The sequence below is a fragment of the Macrotis lagotis genome, chromosome X, assembly GCF_037893015.1.
Source record: "Macrotis lagotis isolate mMagLag1 chromosome X, bilby.v1.9.chrom.fasta, whole genome shotgun sequence".
Classification (NCBI taxonomy): domain Eukaryota; kingdom Metazoa; phylum Chordata; class Mammalia; order Peramelemorphia; family Peramelidae; genus Macrotis; species Macrotis lagotis.
In genome coordinates this window covers 268,322,884-268,344,201 of record NC_133666.1, presented here as the reverse complement: position 1 = coordinate 268,344,201, position 21,318 = coordinate 268,322,884, and the positions used below count along the sequence as shown (strand labels likewise).

General features: G+C 39.7%; 1 protein-coding gene across 2 annotated transcripts in view; it reads right to left on the bottom strand.

The window, feature by feature from the left end:
* Nucleotides 1–3,267, bottom strand: part of SLC38A9 (solute carrier family 38 member 9) — a 98,988-nt gene extending 95,721 nt beyond the window's left edge. The window contains exon 1 of one of the 2 annotated variants that reach the window (XM_074205880.1): nt 3,250–3,267. The gene's annotated coding sequence lies outside the window, so the exon portion shown is untranslated. Of the gene's footprint in view, nt 1–3,003; nt 3,179–3,249 lie in introns of those variants that run through there. The other variant, XM_074205881.1, reaches the window with a different exon arrangement.
* Nucleotides 3,268–21,318: the final 18,051 nt, after the last annotated feature.

Sequence of the window (21,318 nt, the reverse complement as noted above, 5' to 3'; positions counted from 1 at the left end):
AAGCCCTTTACTATGCTGACTTCCCCATTCCAAAATGTGGGATTCATAACTGCACAGGATATCACAAAATGTGAAACCAGGGTAGTAGAACCAACACTTCCTTAGTCCTTGTCACCAAGCCTCCCTTAACAAAACCTGAGATATTAGTTTTTAGCTGCAGTATCACAAGTTGACTCTTACTGAATTTGTACGCACTATTCCTCTTCAGATGAACTATAGCCTAACCATGCTGTACTTGAAAATAACTTTTGAACCAGTGTATAAGACTTCATATTTATCTTCATTCAACTTCAGCTTCTTAGATTTGACTACTTCAAACAGTCAATATCTTTTGGGAAGGTGATTTTGTAATCCAACTTGTTAGCTATCACTCCTGGCTTTGTGTCATCTACAAATATGATACAAAAGATTATTCATATCTTTCTCTGCCCCCAACAAAATATAAGCTTCTTGAGAGCAGGAACTCCTTTCTATCGATGTATCCCTAGCATCTGGCACATAGTAGGTACTTAACACTTGACTGGTTCATCCAATTCCTTGATAACAATAGTACAGAGCACAGACCTACGTATTTATTCCTGGGATACTCTATTAGCCCTCTTCCTAAGCCAAGGGTTTTTAAGCTTGGGGAGTACAGACCTCCAGGGGATCCACAGACAGGTTTTGGGATCCTTTAACTTCAATGGGGGAAATTAGGCCTTTATTTTCATTCAACTTTAAAATGAAAATGAGCACTTTAATTATAAATGAAGGCAACTGATATCATTGTAAGAAAGATCAATTATCTTCACCATCTGCCAGATGTCCATGACAAAAAAAAAGGTTAAGAAATCCTTTTCTAGGCTAATTAATGAACTTTTAGTTAAGCCAATCAATTAGTTACAAATTCCCCTATCTTAGTCTAGCCTACATTTTCCTTTCTTATCCATATGAAGAGCATGAGAAACTCTGTAATATGCTTTGCTGGTATCTAAAAAAACTATATATGATTTAGCAGGTTAATTTAAGGACCTTGTCAAAAAAAAAGAAATGAGGATAGTCTAATAGCTTTTCTCGATGAAACTGTCCTGCCTTTTTGGGATTATACACTTCCTGAATAATACCTTCTGGAAATCTGTCACTAAGTCCAGTTTACAAGCTTTTGAGTTATATTTTCTATTCTCTTCCCTTTTGTGAAAACAGGGATAGTTACTGTGAATCTTTCCTCCAATCTTCCAGAGATTCCCAATAGTGATTTCAGACAGTAGTCTCATCTATAGTTCTTACAGTGCCCTGAAGAAGAAAGTTTATGAACTGAACTCAGGAAGGGCTGCTAAGTTTTTATATCTCTACTTATCTTGAATAGCAACTTATTACTCCAAATAGTCATTTTTTTTTCTTTTCTTTCTAGCTCTGTGTTCATTCTCCTTGGTGGATAAAATAAAAACGAAATAAAAGTTGAATAGTGTTGCCTTCTTTCTGTTGTACATTATCAAGCTCAATCTGCCCTCACCAGCAAGTCCTATCCATCATCTGATTGCTTTTTCCTCTATAAGTAAAAAACAAACAAAAAAACTTTTATTTTCTTTAGTTTTCTTCATCAACTTCAACTCATTCTTAACTTCAGTGTTTCTGTCACTTCTTAGAGGGACAATGAGATCACACTTTAGTATTTATCTTCCCTTGACTACTTTTCACATCTTTTGGATACGACTTTTTAAAATCAAAGTTTCTACCTATTTATCTTTTTTAGAATTTTTTTTTGCAAGGCAATGGGGTTAAGTGGCTTACCCAAGGCCACACAGCTAGGTAATTGTTAAGTGTCTGAGGCCGGATTTGAACTCAGGTACTCCTGACTCCCCAGCACCACCTAGCTGCCCCTCTACTTATTTATCTTTATGCTGTTATCTAAGCTACAATTCACATGTATATTTAACTTCCTATTATTATGAGCTAGTAATGTTTCCTGTAAAATATCATTCTGTAAAATAATACATAGCATATTTTTAAGGCAACAATGTTTAGGACCAACTTTCCTAAGCTTTCAAGAAATATAAACACTGAGACTAAATTTAAAGATACTTTGTTTTCAAGTAACCAATCTATTTCTAGAGATAGAAGAAATACATCTAGATTAAATTTTCCAAAGAGTATCATAAAGCTGAAAAAGCAGTGAAATTTGAAGCTAGGTTGGAAATTCAACTCTGCCACCAACTCTGGACTTAGCCTCCCTCTTTAAAAATGATGGGATAGGGCGATTAGGTGGCGCAGCGGAGAAAGCAAATAAAATTAAAATTTCAGGCATTCATTATATGTCCCTAGCAATTGTTCTCTTACAGTTCTAGGTGGCGCAGTGGATAAAGCACCGGCCCTGGAGTCAGGCGTACCTGGGTTCAAATCCGGTCTCAGACACTTAATAATTACCTAGCTGTGTGGCCTTGGGCAAAGCCACTTTAACCCCTTTTGCCTTGCAAAAACCTAAAGAAAAAAAAAGTAAAAAAAATGATGGGATAAAACTAAATCAGTTCAAAGCTTCCCTTCCAGCTCCAAAGCCTAGATTCTGGGAGTCAAGTGAAAAATGTTTTTCTCTCTAGTGTCAAGAAAGTCCCAGCGGCGTGTCATTTTGCCTAAATCAACCTGATGTACTTGGAGGTTTGCTAAATTGGAGAAAAGCAATGCCGGGCGGGATGGCCGCATCCTCAATCCAGGCTAGTGACCTGTTGGCCGGCTTATGAGGGATCCTTTTCGGACTGGGGGCGCTGCAACAAAAAGGAGGCGGGTGAGACCCGGCCACCCGGAGAGGGGCACCGAGCGAGGCCCACCTCAGGCCCCCCCCCATTTATCTCTCCCCCGCTTTTTTGTGTTCCGCTCCACGGCGGTGGGGTGGGGGTCTGACAGGCGGACCCCCCCCTCCGCACCAGTCCCTGCGACCATCGGCCTCCCCCGCCCCATCTCCGCGCGGGCTCCGCCGGCGCCCCTCCCGGCCGGCCCCTCTCCCCGGGGCTGGGTCCCAAAGCGCTTTACCCGCGTCCCCAGGAGCAGCCCTCCCGGGCTCCCCCCGGGGATGGAGCCTGGGTCCCGCGCTTGTCTGGGCGGAGGCTTCGGCGGCGCAGCGCGGGGCAGGGCGGGCGGGGAGCCGGGGCAGGCGGGCAGGACGGCGCTGCGGGGCAGCCCCGAGCCCCGCTCTAACAAGCGGCAGTCCCGGGCTCCCTAAACAGGAAGCGGCAGCCGGGGCGGGCCGCGGGGGCTGACGGGGAATGGAGTTCTCACCTGCGGCTCTCCTCCGACCTCTCCACGCACGCGAACTACAGCCCCCACAAGGCCCCGCGGCAAACCGGGGCTGGCTTTGGAGCCGCGGTCTCGGCTTGGCTCCAGAAAAGAAGCGTGGGTGGCTCCTCGCGGGCCCCTCCCTCCTGGGCAGCCCCTCCCTCCTGGGCAGCCCCTCCCTCCGCGGGCCCCTCCCTCCGCGGGCCCCTCCCTCCTGGGCCGGGGAGGGGGGTCACGAGCCGTGAGGCCGGCGCGGGCGTGCTGTCACGTGCCTCCCCTCTCTCCCCACTCACCCCCGCGGGGCGGGCACCGTCCCTGCCTTGCGCATCTCGGGCGCGGCGAGCCCCGGTAGACTGGTCCGACCAGCCGAAGCGTGCCCTTCCCTCCTCTGGAATCACACAGACACGGCGCTTATCTTTTATTTATTTATTTTTTTTTAATTTTATTTAAATTTTAATTTAATTTAATTTTTTTTCGTAGTTTATCTTTTACCAAAACACCTGATCCCCACAAATATGTGGAAAGAACCTTGAGTGTGTACTCAGAAAACTTGGGTATGTTAAGTGCCCTGGAAAAGTTTGTTAACTTCTCGTCTACTCATCCATGAAACATGGGGTAGAACCGGATCGAACACTCTCGACTTGAGGGATACTAAGAAAGCCTATAGACCTTGTCTCAGAATTTTTTTTAAGGATAAAATACTTAGGATTTCAAAGACTATCAATATATTGATTGTTTTTCCCCTTCCCCCTTTTTTTTTAATTTTCAATTCCAAATTCTCTCCCTGACCTCTTCTCTTCCCCAACCTTTGACATTACAAGAAAAGCAAAATCCATTACAACTCCAGTCATGCAAAGCTAATTTCTGCATTAGCCGGGTACCCAAGAAAGAAATAGAATAAAATGATTCTATCTGCACTGACTCCCATCCTACAGCTGGAGGTCAATAGCATGTTTCATTAGGAGACTTTTGGAATTGTGCTGTTCATTGTATAAATTGTTCTCTTGGCTCTGCTTACCCAGCTTGGCATAATTCACACAAGTCTTCTTTATAAAGGGAAACTAATTATACTGAAATGTTTTTAATTTATAAAATTAAAACCAAGTTCTCTCCTTAACACCTCCTAAAGATGGTTTCTAGGGTCTTTTCCAGCTGTAGTTGAAAAACTACTAGTCAATGAAATCTCCCTACCCACATTCCTTCCTTGAGATTTCACAAGTCCAAAGTTTTTCCAATAACTCCATCCTTAGGGTCCCCTTCACTCTCCATTCTTGGAATATGACCTTCCCTACTAAATTAACTGAGAAGATACCAAAGAGTGTAAGAGCTCTTTCAGCTTCCTTCACTTTCTTAAAGTCTTTGTTTCCTTTTATCCTGTCTGAGGCTTTCTGCTAAAGCTAAGTCCAACAAACTTTAATCTTGAGTCTCATTCTCTCTGATGTCTGTAAAATGAAACAATCCAACTATAATTTAGTTAAAAATTAGATCCTGCTAGTGGCATACAGTCCATTCCAAGTGCTGCCTGAACTCCATTAAAATGTAGCTAAGGAGCAGTAAACAAAAAACAGTGACACTGACCTTCTTGATGTTACTCTAACAAAACACATCTCCACGCACAGAGCATCTTCACTGTCTGTTCCCCATGCCTGAAATGCTTTTCCACTCATCTCGTTTCCTGGCTTCCCTAGATTCTTTCAAGTCCCAGCAAAAATCCTACCTGCTACAGAAAGCCATTCCAATCTAGTGCCTTGCATCTGTTTATCCTGGTTATAGTGTGGCTATATGAAACTATTTTCACAATGTGGTCCTCCACCTCATTATTAGATGGCAAACTGTCTTTTTCTGTTTTTGTGAGCCCAAGGAACGAGCACAATGCTTGACCTATACCAGGCACATAGCAAGCTAGAAATGTTTATTGATGGACATATATGGACAAGAATATATCTAACATAGCACTGTTTTCAGCAGTCATCTCTCTTAATTTGTTGATTAAGTCAAAAGTTTCCCAGTTAAAATGTCCTCATTTTTCACTTTACATTTACTTTTTACTTTATGAATCAATAACTCATTTAATTCAGGGTTTAATCTTCTTAATAGCATACCACATCATTTTCTTTCAAGTCCATGGTCCAATAGTGAGTGCCTGTCAGCTAACTCAAGGATAACTCCCATGTCCTTAATAAGTCTTTTTCTGTTTATTAAAACCTACTTTCCCAAATTATTTCTCATCATCCTCACCTTTCTCCACCTTTTCCTTGGTATAGCAAATATCAAAATGTCTATTGATTTGATTTGGAAGGTATTTCTTCACTGTCACTCAAATAAACAAACTCAATCAGTGACTCACTTAGCCTATTATGTGGCTTTTGCTTCCAGTACTCATATTTTACTTTCAAGGTTTTTGTTTTTGTTTTTGTTTTTGGGGGGTTTTTTGGGTTGGTGTCTTCTTTTCTTCAATAAAGGACTTTCAAGGCTCTTGAAAGGCAGCTGAAGTCTTTCCTTTTTCTGGACACCCATATCAGAAACTCAAACCAGTTACAACAACTGTTGTAGAGGGAGAAACAGACTAGCTCAGAGGGAAAGAAACTACCAGAAAGAAAAGGGCCTACTTGGCTGAATTCTAAGAAAGGAAAATAAATAAAATGACAAGCAGATTGCAAATATCCCAATAAGGCTTGTATGAGGGGCTGGAATCATCCTTTAATTCTTCATTGCTGTGTTTCTTTTCTATGTGGGATTAAAACTACCTTTCTATATTTGATTCATACTTACATTCTGAGTATTATTGTCCTGGACTTTCTGGGGGGATTTGGTCTTTTGGGGTGGGGTTTTGTTTTGTTTTTTTACTTTTTCCTCCCTGTTCCATGTTGGGAGATGCCTTTGACTAGAATCAAAAATAAAATTGTTTTACCAAAGACTAAGGAAGAGAGGTTTGGGGGGTGGAGTGAAAGTTGGAGTCCTAGGGAACCTAGTTCCCCTATTGAGGAGACAGGTGTGGAGGAAATAGGAAACACAATGTTGCCATCACATCTAGATCCACTAACAATGTAGAAATTCCCCCAACTTCTTGTTGTTAGTGGTTTTTTCAGTTGTATCTGACTCTTTGTAACCCCATTTGGGGTTTTCTTGGCAAAGATACTGGAGTATTTTGTCATTTCCTTTTCCATCTCATTTTACAGATGAGGAAACTGAGGCAAACAAGGTTAAGTGATTTGCCTGAGTCATGCAGCTAGTAAGTGCCTGAGGTCAGATTTGAATTCAGGAAGATGAGTCTTCCTGACCTGCTCTATTCTTTGAGCCACCTGGTTGCTGGTCCCAACAACTTAGTGGACTAATATTAGAAAATCCCTAACCCTTATGCATAGATATGGTAAGGATGATCTCTCCACTACTTTAACAACTATTTACTGTTCTTGATCCTGAAGTTCTGTCTAAAAGGACAATTTCTACAATTGTCAAAGTGTTTAGTTTCTTCCCCCTAATCTTTTGACCTTGAATAGGAAATGATTTCTGACTTACAACAAATCTTGCTAGACACATTCCAAATATTCTCCCTTTCCTCCTTTGGGTAATCTCTTTCTCTACCCATCCCTCTCTTTCGAAATGCTTTACTTATCTCTACTGAGTTACCTCAGAATGTTGCTGATTGGCTGTGTACTCTAAGTGGATTGAGAGTTATAAAACCCCAATCTGGACCCCAGGAATTTGAATTTGCTAATAACAAGAGTAAATTCCTTAGCAAACTCATGAAACTCTACTTTCAGTCTGGCCTCCTACCTTTGACCCATAGTAATCAGACAACCACTGAGGGCTTCTACCAAGGAGTTGAAAGTATTCTCGATACAGAACAATACTAGAGCAATGATCCCAGAGTAAATTGTAAGTGCAAATATAGGACAGGGATTGGAGAAAGTCTCTACCCCACCTGTGCCTGTAAGAAAAGTATGAAAGAACTCAAAAATAATCTTAGTGGCAGAAAGGAATAGATGAAAATAGAGAAGTAATGTAAGCCACTTCTCTCTTTCTACTAATCTAAGTCCTTAAATATGACAATGTCAGAATCACAGAATTGCAGATTTGAAAGAGAACAACACATTGGACCCACACTGTCCCTCCCCATTTAAGACAAGCTATTAACCAAACTGCTTGAAGACCTTCAATGAAAAGGAACCCTCCTCCTCCAGAAGCAGCATATTCCCCTTACACAAAACTTTGTTAGTTTTTTCCTCTTGAAAAGTCTAAGTTTGCTTCTGCAACTTCTAACCTACTGCTGGTTTTTCCCTCTTAAGAATGACTAATTGAAAAAGCATTCACTATGTGCTACTTTCTGAAGATAATAAAAATAGAAAAGCATGACAGAATTTGCAAAAGAATTACATTGAAACAGAGGATTAGACACGTTTATCAACTGGAAAGGTCCCATGAGTGTTATGGTCCATAGCAAAGCGGATGAAAAACATCTTCATTAATGCCATTTCTATGAATGATCATTTTTATTTCTGATGTTGAACTATTATTTGACAGTGCTAAGGACTTTGGTGGAGATAACTTCTCTTCCTCGAGTTCAGCAATTGTGATTACCGGGGAGAAAGGGGTTGTAATACCTAAAGAAACAGCTTCCAGGTCACACACTCACAAGGGTTGCCTCCCAAGATCTTGGTTGCAGTTGGTAGTGGTAGTGGTGGTAGTTGCATAGTAGAACCCCCTTTCTACAGGAATTGTTTCTCTCAATGAAGGTGGTGGAATGTAGGGTAGAATTCTAATAGGGCTGATGGTCTTAGGAGCACAGCTATTACCATAGTCCCTGGGTTCAGGATCTAGGACTATTCCAGGGTCCAAGGGGAGATGGTGGTCAAGATGGTGGAGGTGATTTGCCTTGCCTGGCACATGCTGCCTCTTGTCTCTCCCTTGGGGTTTTTGGCTGGTTCAGCTAGGTTGGCTTGCTTGATTCTAAGTGACAGTTAGTTGACAGTTGGTGGGGACAGCTGACCCCTTCTCCACGGGAATTGTTTCCCAGTATAACGACTGTGGAGGTTGGAATGGAAATAAGATCTGAAACAGTCTTTTGTGTACTACCGCTCCCAATCCTCATGGCTTACTTGTCTTACAGTGGCAATTAGTATTGATGGTGACAAGGAAAGTGTGCTTCTTCTCCAAAGTGATTACTTTCCTCAAAGGCCTCAAAGACCTGTATTCAACCCAACAGCATATCCTGGCTGTAGCACCCTGGGGAAAAAACAGAACTCATTTAATCCTTTCCCATAAGCTAACCCTTCACATGCTTGAAGGCAACTATCACATTCTTCTGAGTCTCCTCTTCAACAACCTCAGTTCCTTCAACTAGTCCTCATGTGGCATGGCTTCTTGGTTGCTTTCATTTATATGAACTCCACCTTAGGAATGACTAGATGAAAAATTGTTTATTAAAACATGGAACACGATTCTATTAGAAACCAGGAAGGATGGGAATTCAGGGAAACCTGGAAAGATTTGCATGAACTGATGCTGAGTGAGATGAGCAGAACCAGAAAAACACTGTACACCCTAACAGCAAAATGGGGGTGATGATCAACCTTGATAGACTTGCTCAACCCGTCAGTGAAACAATCAAGGACAATTTAGGGCTATCTGCAATGGAGAATACGATCTGTATCCAGAGAAAGAATTATGGACTTTGAACATAGACCAAAGACTATTACTATCAAATTGGGGGAAAAAGCATTATATTATTATGTAATTTTACTATCTCATACTTTATTTTTCTTTCTGAAGGATATGATTTCTGTCATCACATTCAACTGAGATCAATGTATAACATGGAACCAATGTAAAGACTAACAGAATGCCTTCTGTAGTGGGTGAGGGAGGGAAGCAAGAATGGGGGGAAAATTGTAAAACTCAAAATAAATAAAATCTTTCTTAAAAAGAAAGTTCTCAGGGTGGGTAGGTGGTACAGTGGATAGAGCACCAGCCCTGGAGTCAGTAGTACCTGAGTTCAAATGTGACCTCAGACACTTAATAATTACCTAGCTGTGTGGCCTTGGGCAAGCCACTTAACCCTGTTTGCCTTGCCAAAAAAAAAAATCCTAAAAAAAAGTTGGGGGGAGGAGCAGAGCCAAGATGGCGGCATGAAGGCAGCATTTCCTGAGAATTCTGACCCCCCCCAACCCCCCAAAACCAAAGGATGGCTCTAGCCAAAATTTAGTGGGGCCGAACCCACAGAAAGACTGAGTGATACATTTTCCCAGTCCAAGATAGCTTAGAACTTCCACAGGAAAGGTGTGCTTCACCAGGACTGGGGGTCAGAAAAAAAGCCAAGGCGCAGCCCAGCCCAGCCTAGCCCAGCCCAGCCCAGAAATCACCAACTACAGCTTGAAGGGGCAGTGAGAGAACTCTGTTGCACCTGGGTGAATGTGGAGTGAGGAGAACGGCTACAGAATCTGCAGTGAGAATCAGGAGAAAGCACCCTCAGAGACAGTAAGGGAATTCTGCAGAGATTTCTTTGCTCTCCTTGGGGTAGGACTTGGCTGTTTGCCTACACTCACATATTGTAGTTTGGGTTTCCATACCAAATAACCAAGCTGGATCTCTCCTTATAGCCCCAGGGCAGAAGGCAGTGCTATGGTCATCTACATATCAAAGCACAGATTAGAGAGCATAAAACCTTGGAGGAATAAAGGTCCTAGTGGAGTGTCCCAAAAAAAAACCCCAAAGCCTTGGAAGTGCTGTAAATTAGTCTTGGGCTGAGGAAATGAGTAAAGAACAGAAAAAGAAGAATCCGACCATAGAGAATTACTTTAGTCCCATGGAAGATCAAAATACATACTCATATGATGACAAAATTGAAGCTTCCATATCCAAAACTTCCAAGAGACATAGAAAATAGGCTCAGACTATGGATGAGCTCAAAAAAAGACTTTGTAAAAGCAATTAAGGGAGGTGGAGAAAAAATTGGGAGGAGAAATGAGAGCAATGAAGAAAAATTATGAAAACCAAATAAAAAACTTGGTGAAAGATATACAAAAAAATTGAAGAAAATAATATGTTAAAAACCAGTTTAGACCTAATGGAAAAAGCAAAACAAAAGGCAAATGAAGAGAAGAATGCCTGAAAAAACAGAATTGGCCAGCTGGAAAAGGAGATTAAAAAAACTCTCTGAAGAAAATAACTCCTTCAAATGCAAAATGGAACTAAAGGAAGCTGATGGCTTTGCAACAAATCAGGAAGAAATAAAACTCTTCCAAAAAAGCCAAAAAATTAGAAGAAAATGTGAAATATCTCATTGGAAAAACGACCAACCTTGAAAACAGATCCAGAAGCATGCCCCATGGGGACCTGGGCTTCTCAGAAATCGGCAAAACAGTGCTGCTGCCACAAATTCTGGTAGTTTTTCATTTTCTGGGAAGCCTTGGTTTCCCCTCTGTGTAAATGACCTGAAACGGAGAGACTCAGTAGGAAGAGAACAGCAAATCTGCAGCAGGAACCTGACATCAGTGAGTACAAAAAAACAGTCTTTAAACCTCTATGCATAGAGACCCAGGAGAAGGTAAGCCGAGACCTTGGAATCTGAGGGCACTAGATTCCTGAAGGGTCCATTTGGGTGACTGAGGGTTGGGGGTGACCCCTTTCGGTTTGGGTGTAAGAGGCTTGGATCTAAGGGCACTTGATCCTGAGAGGTCTCTGTCAATATTTAAAATGGGAAGGACCTGTCCTAAACCCTCCCCCATGGCAAATCAGGTAAATAAGACTAAAATATAAAGGAAAAATAAGAAGAAAATGATTGAGTATTGTAATGAATTTGGTCTGCCTTTGGAAGGGAGAGCCCTCTCTGCATTCCTGAGACATCAGGAATTTGCCATTGGCCTGGAAATTGAAATTCAGTTTGGAAAATTCTGTTGTATTTTGTGTGGTTTGTGTTTGTGCCTTGTCTGTCTTTATGTGTTTAGAATGTCTATTTACTTGTGTGATTTGTTAAACAGGGAAGGAGGGGTTGGCAAGTTCCCCTAAAGAGTTCCTTGGGTAGCCTCATTTTGTTTTGGATTTTTAGGCAGTATTTATCTAACTCTCTGGTTCTTCCCTTGAGCCTGCTTTCTGCCTGTGTTACAATAGATAATAAAAAGGAATGGATTATGGAGGCCAAACTACTCACCCTGTTATTCTACCATTATGAGAAGGCCCCCCCTTCCCTGTTTATGTTCCCTTCTCTTCCCAGTTCTCCATGATTCTGTGGTGCTAGAATGTTTTTCCCCCACTCTCTTTTAGAAAAAGGACTAAGAGAGAAATTACTTAAGGAAGAATTAGTAAAATAAATGTTCAAAGGGACCTTATTTTGAAATAAAAAGAAACAGGAAAGAGATAGTGAATATTATCATAGAAAGAAATGCTATTTTAATTTTTTTTAAAAAAGAGGTTGTTAGAGAGTCAGGTTAATCCTAAAGTATATAATGTGGTTACCAACATATGCCAGTATAGGGGGAACTAAATAATTAATCTTTTCCCAGAATGATACGGTAACAAAGCTTCAGGAGTTTATCAGTTTAGATTCTGATAATGTTTGTTATTACAGAAAATTCTGGGACCTGTAGGGATTTAAGAATAGAAGATCAACCAACCCCCCCCCCCCCAAGGATTGTACCTCTATAAAAGTTATTCAGGTTTACTCTATTTAAAGAAAGGGGGTGGGGAGGGACAGGGAATATTCTGATTAGGCTAAGGGGGTTTTTGGATGACTGCATGCCTTTTCCAGGGTTTTAGCAGTTATAATCAAGAAATGCTAATTATTAAAAGCTGGGGATGGAATCATATCTGTTGTTTCTAAAGCTGGATAAGCTATGTGACTCTAGTTCAGAATAGTATGAATTAAAGTCAAAAGGAGCTAATGAAAAGGAAGTATGGAAATAGGTTGAAGCATGGAGACAGAAGGTTTGAGCAGGTTTGACTTGGTATACCACAGATGGATTTTGGGAACTTTGTAAAGTGGCTTACAAATCATTTTAAGAGTAGAAAGAAGTGGTTGTGTGTGTGGGGGCATGTGGAAATCAGCCCCTCCCTCACCAAGCCGGTGGTAGCTGTGCAGAGTTAAGGGAAGGGAAGGGGTTTCTTAAAGAGAAAAGCTGTGGTTTGGGGAGAGTTTAGAAGAGTTTAAGAGAAGAAAGAACCTTTAAGGGGAAGATTGAGAAGTTTTAGGAGGAAAGATTTTTTTATCCTTACTGAGTGTCTGGGAAAGATTCCATGCTTTCCCCCTGGGTTGGGGAAAGGGTGGTGGGTTGGACACCGTGGTCTCAATCCCATCCACCATCTTGTTAAAACTTGAACTCTAGACTGAGTCCACCTGAGAGCCCACCCACCCATGGAGGGAGAGGGGATAGACAGGAGAGAAGCCTTAAAGGGAAAGAAATCCCTCCACAGGTGGGATATGTGATTGGGAAAGAAAAAAATATCTAAGATCCAGGGGTTGAGAGACTCCTTCATTGAAAGGAAATCACGTTTAATGAATATCTACTGGCCATGTGGCCTGAGTGATAACTCAAATTGTTTTTTACAGTCTCTGAACTTGAGTTTTGGAAAGCACTCTGAGGGTTTTAAAAGGATACTAGTGTTATAACATTCTGACAAAATTTGTACAGAATGGGAGGAATTAAATAACCTAGATTATTAAATTAGTTTGGGATTAAACTGTTTTAACACTATTGTAACTTTTGCAAGGAGTTTGGGATTTTAAAACTCTATTGTAACACCTTTGGGTTAATGAAAGTGGTACTGAGTTAACTAAGAAGAGAAATACTTAGTTTATAAGGGATGTTTACTGATTTCTTTTGGAAAAAAACTCTAATTGCTTTTAATGTTGAATAATGCTAACAATTGTATTTTTATTTTGGATAGAGCTTTTGGAATGTGAGTGCTGGATTTTCTGTATTAGGTACACTAAATTTTTTATCAAACTTAACTGTTGAGAAGTTAGTTGAATTGTAATTACATTGGGTTTTTAAATCTGTCATATGTATGAGACTGGATTCTGAGAATTTGGGTAAAGAGACAAAAGTGTAAAGAACATGGGATATTCATTTTACTCTTGTTCCAAGGGAAATGAGATGTCTAAATAAGAATCTTAATGTTTAATGTATATTAACAATGTATGTTTAATTTTAAAGAAGTCAAGAATGTGGACTTCTCTCTTACTGCAGACAGCTGATGGGGGCTCTGAACAAATTGCAATGGTGAGCCTTATTGTAAGGTAACTTATTGATGAATAAGATGTTTTTTATCAGTTATGTGATTCTTTTGTAACTGCAAGGAGATTATATTTGCAATATTTAGGTATCTATTGTGAATATGTTATTTAAATACTGTATTGTTAAAGCCTGGGATTAATGTGATTGCTTTGAAGGGCAATAAGGAAAATATGAAAAAGTATGACCCTTTCTGGGATAGATCTGTGGGTTCATGAATAATGTAATAATGGAAGGACTGCTTTGAAAAAAAAAATCTAGTAATTTGTGTTACTCTGTTACTCTTATTGCTCTTCTGTTATAATGAAATTAATAACACATATTGGAACTTTAAAGCTACCTAAGATGTTTTAATGGTTTTAAAGAATTCTGAAAAGTAATTTGTATGTTGGGGGGGGCAGCTGGGTGGTGCAGTGGTTAGAGCTCTGGCCCTGGAGTCAGGAGACCTGGGTTCAGGTTAGGCCTCAGATACTTAGTGATTGTCTAGCTGTGTGACCTTGGGCAAGTCACTTAACCCCAATTGCCTTGCCAAAACAAAAATAACCATTTGTATGCTGAGGATGTCTAGTAGGTAAACAAGTTTATGTATAGAAGTTTCTAAACACACACACACACATATATGAATTGGGAATATTTTAGATCTATATGTATATTCCAAAGTAGTGGTTGTTTGCTTTGAAGTAAAAGCACTATATAATATAGGAAAGATAAACACAAGATAATTTGATATTTCTCTATGCAATTTCCTGGACAAAGGAGGCATTTATTTGCTGTAAGATACAACAGACTAGAAGGAGGTTTCTCTAGCCAAGGGGAATCTGATATACCATCTTTATATACAGATAGAGTAGATATGATTTCAGACAAAGGGATGTCTCTAGTAAGAGGTGGGAGACAGGCCTGCAGGGCCAGTCATAGTTAGAATACCTGGTTTTAGGCAAAGCCCCTGGAAGGATACTCAGAGCTTTAAGTTGGGGTTTCAATAATTGGGACTCCAGTAAGATTATAATTGGAATTTAGTGAATTGTATTCACTGGAAGTTCTAACTAGGTAAAAGAACTATTTTAGATCACAGGACTTTTAATTGATTTTCTCTTATGTCAGATACCAGGATGGTCAACAAAAAGAAATGCTACTGGGTAAATGTTATGTTCTTGGAGCCAAGGAAGCCAAGGATGTCAGGTGACAGGGATGGGCAGCCGAAGGGGTGACTTCTCAATATGGCTGAGGTTGGACCCCTTTGACTTGATTTCCCCGAAATGACATTTGGATGATATTTCACCTGGAAGAATAAATCTGGCCTAAGACATTTGACTTACCCACGTGACCTGCCTAGACACTGACATTCAATACTTATATCTGTAAAAGAATTTTCCTTTAATGTCCTGGATCTTTATAGTTAGTTGCTAAGCAAACTAAAAAGGTTTTAGGTGAATTGGATTTAATAGCCAGAGATAGTTAGGTGTCTGACTCTGACACCTGCTATCAGCTACATGCTAAGGTAGGAATTAAGTTTCCTTAGTTTTTGTGTTAGAGGGTATATTTAGGTAAGGAGAAGAATGGGAAATTCTTAGGATAATTACGGTTTCAAATTCTAATTTAAGGAAAAGAATGTGAGTTAGATAAGTACACCAGGAAAAGGAAAATATGGGAATATTTGGGGAAAAAAATCATTTTGGTTAAGGATGTTAGAGTCATTGTAATGGGAACAAAGGTTAAAATTGTTCTATTTTAAACTAGATGTTGGGTACTCTTAGAACAAAGATGACTGTTGAATGTATATGTTACAAGTTTGTGAGTTTGCTCATGTAGTAAAATACTAATGGAAGTTAAAAGTGCTCAAAGTGAAGTATGTGTGTCAGTATGGCAGTAAGGCAAAATGTAAATTGTAATAAGCTCCAGAATCTCACTGTTTTGTGATGGAAGACATGCGTTTTGAACTGAATTAAGATGTTAAGCAGTTTTGTTACCAGAAGACAAGTAGTCACTAGAGCTGGAGAGGACTTTTTGGAACAGATTCAGAGGATGCTGAAGGACAATAGATACCTCCAAGAGAGAAAAGAAGCAGAAGAGAGGAGACACACTGAACCAGTTCCATCTCTACCATCTCTCACCTAGGTGTACATTGTTTATCTGTAATTTCTCCTTGTCTCTGTAAGGATGACACCCCTACTTATGCCCTTCTCCTTATGGAAAGGAAGAGGGGAGGCAGGGTGAAAATGTTCTCCATTGAGAGAGAAAGAGAGATTAGTGGGTGGCAGTACCCCCGGGTCTGACCTAGATTCTCAGTCCCTGGTCAGAGGTGCACTGTGGCACAGGATTCTGACCCAGAGGAGAGAAACACCAGTGACATATGACTGAGTCAGTTCAGGGTGACTATTGTTTATAACTGACTGGCCAGGATATTTACCTGGGGAGTAGAATATGTCTGAATATGTCCAGAAGAGGGGTGAATATATTCTGGATTCTACAATTTAGAGATAGGTGGCCTCAGACTCATGTGAGATTAATGATGGTACCTGGATCCTTTGTAAAGATGTGCAAACTGGGGCATTTACTAAGGGAAACTGATTGTGAGTAAGTATGGACTTGCAGAAATGGCCATTTGCAAGAAGAATAATTTAAGGAACATCACTAGGTAGATTAGCTATTCTTGGGGTCGATCCAATGACATAAAATCAGGAATTTAGTTTGATCAATTTTGGAGCCAGAAAGACCTTTCTAAAGACTTTTGTATAAAACTTAAAGTGGAAGGAGGTACAGCAACCTTGGAAATGTACCTATTATCATGGTGATTATAGGGCTTATCTAAAAGGGTCCCTGGGAAGTAAGGAGGTGATCAGGGAGTTGTTATTTAGACTTAAGGGCCAACTTAGAAATGTGAAGAAATCTCAACAAAATTAAAGAGGAGGGATTGTGTGGGATAAAGTTTTGAGATTTCTTCAGTAAAATATTATAGATTGGAATTGGTTAACTATGTACCCCTCCTCCCTTGACAAAGCAAACTTCTGGGATATTGTTGAAGAGTCAACTGACTTCATCTTATCTGTTGATGTCTGGAGAATCATTCAATTCCTGGGACTAAAGAGATAATCTGGTTCGGGTTTAAATTTTATGCTCTTTTCCCTAGATTAGTTTGCTTTCTTTGAATTTTATGCCCCTTTCCCTAGGGTAGTTTTCGTGTTTAGATTGTAAAACCACATTCCTCATTAAACGAGGGTGGGTCAGTGGGGGGATCGAGTTAAGATAAATGTGATTCTTGAACCTTTCATTTAGGCCTCAATCTCTCCAATTGATTATGGCCCGTTTCTCGAGAAACGAATAAAGCTTTCTCTTCATACCTTGAGAGATCTCCAAAATTTATTTAAGTGGCATTTGTCCCACACAGGAGGGAAGGAAGGGAGGAGGGGGGGTGGAAATTGTAGAATTCGGAAGAGATCCAACACAGGAAGTCACTATATCACTATGTAAATATAACCTATCTTGTTTTTTTTTTTTTGGCAGATTTTTCATTCTCCATTCTGTTTTGATTTTTTAAAATCATTATTATCAAAAAATAAAAAGTTCTCACACTGCTAAATTCTGGGACACAAGCCCTGATGACCCTGATTGCAGAGCACTAAGATCTCCAACTCTTTTTTTTCTTTTTACTTTGTTCTTTTTTTGAGAGAAAATTGTACATTTTATTCACGAACTTTGCGAGATACACCTTACAAGATACGGGTACCTCACCTAGGCAGGAGGTACGAACTAGTCTTGGAAAACCTCAGGTAATCTATGGTCTTCAGAAACTCTTTCCCCTCCCTCTTGGAATGTTCATAGGCTCTCAAGAGTTTGAGTTACAATCTAAGAGGTCTACCCATTCCATGACATGCTCCTAAATATGATCCCCCCCACATCATATGAGGCTATGATATGCTAATGAACCCCATTCGTCACAGGGGTATGTTCAATTACCTAATTGCACAAACTCAGTTGCATTAGGTCAAGAGCTCTAGGTCACTCTTGACCAGGTTTGGGGTTTGCTATCCCTGGGATGGGATTAGGAAAACTCTCCCAGTCTTGTGATTGGCTGAGTCATTCCCCCTTTGTAATGGATTCCCTAAGGGCTCCCCTCCACACCCTGTGAAGACCAACACCCTACATTCCTCACAACTCCCCCCTTTTCTTTTTAATAACAATTTGGTCTTCACACTTTACCAGCAGTGTCTTCCTCACATTAATTCACAATCCTCATCCTTGATAGGACTACTGACTTTCCCTATCAATATCTTTACCTCTTCCTTATTAGAGCCATACACCAGTCCTAATTTGCTGATAGAATCTTGCACTATTTAAGTTATTAACTGGATCATACATGGGAGACACACATAGCTAATAGGATTATCCCACTTAGGGCCAATAGTAAGATACCCAGTAACTGTCTCCACCATGAATCAGTAAACCAATTCATCCTAGAGGTACTAAATGGGCTTGTCCAGGTTTGGACTGGAACATGTACCAACTTTCTAATATCCCTAGTTATCTTCTTTATCACCTGCCCATCTTTAGGCAGCAGCTTGACAAGTTCAGTTTACCACAGACTACTCCTTCCTTGGTCAACAGGTAGTCTAGTACCAATCTATGTTGAATACTTGCTTCTCTTGTTTGGTCAGCCAGCAAGTCCAAGGCCCTAGCTGTGTGACTGATAATTTTTCCACTATAACTTGGAGTCTTATTAGTCTATTCAGGATATAAACTGGGGTTCCATAGCCCCAGCTCCCATCCTGTGCCCAGGTAATAGGCCCTTAAGTCTAGATAACTCCCTGACCAACTCTTTGGACAACTGTGTCTAAACAGTAGGCCTACAAATCCAATAATGTCCCTCTAGTTCTAGTTGGTCTTCCAGGAATAATTTCCAACAAATGGATAATACTGTTCCTCCTCTTTACTTCTAAGAGGTCCTCTTAAATAGGCCATATAATCATCATGATAATAGGTACATTTCCAAACCAACTCTTTTTTTTTCTAACAAACTGTGGTCTTAACCATGATCCTGTACTAGTAAAGTCAATTGTTCGAATCTAAGGAATATTGAATCCTTAATTTTACTTGTTGGGGACCATTTCCATACTATTTGCAGTTGAATAAGATATTTTAAAGCTCCTTTTCACATTTTAAAACAATTTTTAAACTGTTAGAAGGCATCGATAATTAATACTGATAATGACAATGATGACTGAGTTGAAGAAACCTCATTGAATGAATGAATGTAAGGGAAAAAAGCATTTCTTAAGCACTTCCTAAATTCTGAGAACTGGCCTAAATGCTGGGGATACAAGAAGCAAAAAGGTAAACACATGGAATACTAGGATAAACTCCAAATGGGTACATGATTAAGACATAAAAGACTCCATCATGAACAAATTAGAAGAAATGACCTGCCAGAACTATAGAAAGGGGAAAGAGTTCATGATCAAACAATAATGAATTTCACAGGAAGTAAAATGGACAATTTTGAATTACATGAAATTAAAATTTTTTTTGCACAACTAAAGAAACTAAAATGAAAAAAAAGTAGGAAATTGGAAAAAGTATTTGCAGCAAATTTCTCCAAAAAATTTCACTTTTTAGATATATAGGGAACTGAATCAAATTTATAAGAATAAAAACATTCCCCAATCCATAAATGGTCAAAGTATATGAAAAAGGCAATTTTCAGTTACCCATGGCTTTATGAAAAAAAAATTCTCTAAATCACTAACAATTAGAGAAATGCAAATTTAAACATCTCTGAGGTACATCATTTCACAATCATCAGATTGGTTAAGTAGATAAAGGAAAATAACATATGCTAGAGGGGTTGTAGGTAAAAGGTCCTTGAGTTCACTGCTGGTGGAACTGTGAACTGGTTCAACCACTGGAAAGTACTTTGGCCCACAAACCTATTAAACTATGACCAGAAATACTGTTACTAAGTTTTGAAGAAGACCATGATATCAGAGAAGTGAAGCCATGACATGCATATGAATAAGTCAATTTTCTTCCCTGGGGCCACCTGGGTCCAAAAGCCAGATATGAATCAGAGCTACTGGTGATGGCCCTGAGTGTGAGGCAATCTGTATTAAATGACTCCTAAAAAGAGCAAAGAAAGAGAAAAAGGACTTATATGTACAAATGTATTTTGTGATTTTTTTTTTGTGATAATCAAAGAATTAGTAACTTATGGGATACTCATTAATTCAGGAATGACTGAACAAATTATAGTACATGTATGCTATGAGATACTACTGTACTGTAAGAAAACATAAAGGAGTTGGTTCCAGTAAAGACCTGGAACGACTGGTATGAACTGATATAGAATGCAGTGAGTAGAAACAGGAGAACAATTTATATAATAGTGACATTATTGTATTAAAAAAGTGAAACAGTTCTAGTTCTTAAGGAACCTAAAATAGTAGCCCTCACCTTGTGAGTAAATTGAAACTATTAGGAAACAACAAATGAACCATGGAAAAGAAAGTCTAAACAAATTGATTAAAATAACAAAAACAGAAAGGCAAGGGGTTAGATGATCTTCCAACTTATTTTAAAACCTTGTCATGGTTTAATTTATGGTGAAATTCAAATTTATATGCTATATTATTATTTGGATTCATTTGAATGGATGGAATACATTCTTATAACCAGTAGACTCACTAAACTATATTTAAAAATATGGAGGGATTATGATCTAGAATATCTAAATGCATAATAGTGAATATTAATTATTTTATTGCACTATTATTGTTGTTGCTGTTTGTCCTTTGTTCTGGAAAAAGACCATGACATCAGGAAAGTGATGGTACAATATATGCCCATGAATTGGAATTAAATGAGGGGCTGCTGTGCTAAGTCACCAGTCTCACTGTCTTCTCCAGAGCCATATGGGTCCAGTGACCAGATATGAATCAGGACAACTGGAGGTGACCCTGGATGCGAGGCAATCAGGGTGACTTACCCAGAGTCACATAGGTAATGTGTCAAGTGTCTGAGGTGGGATTTGAACTCAGGTCCTCCTGAATCCAGGGTTGGTGTGAGCTCCACTGTGCTACCTAGCTTCTCTTTCTTTCTTTCTTTCTTTCTTTCTTTCTTTCTTTCTTTCTTTCTTTCTTTCCTTCCTTCCTTCCTTCCTTCCTTCCTTCCTTCCTTCCTTCCTTCCTTTCTTTCTTTCTTTCTTTCTTTCTTTCTTTCCTTCCTTCCTTCCTTCCTTTTCTTTCTTCTTCCTTCCTTCCTTCCTTCCTTCCTTCCTTCCTTCCTTCCTTCCTTCCTTCCTTCCTTTCTCTCTCTCTCTCTCTCTCTCTCTCTCAATTGCATAATTAAATCAGATCCTGATAGGAAACAAATAATAATCAATGAATCAAAGAAAATTAGAACTAATAAATTCTGATGAATATGAGAGAAAAAATAAGACCTAAGCTTGGGACACTGTTCTTGGGGAATTGCCTGGAGTGTGGTACTGCTGGGCATTTCCATGCAACAGAATAAGGATGCTGGCAAGGTAGGGTAGAGGAGGTGTAGGCACTGAAAGTGAGAAAAGGATCATAGAAGGCTGCTGAAGACAAATTTGACATTCTCTACTGCTTTGCTTAACCCCACTTTCCCTTCTTTTCTTCTCTCCTTTCTTCCCCTCTGCTTTCAAACTTTATTTATAAAGTGAAATTTACTGAAAAGGGCAAGAACCAAAGTCACAAAACATTTCCCCAACAACTGGAGACATGCTCTCCCTTATATCACTTCAGTTCTTGGAGAGAACATGATCAGCTTTCAAGAAGTTACTATAATTTCTTCTCCCTACCAAATTCACTTCCAAAAGCTTTATAGC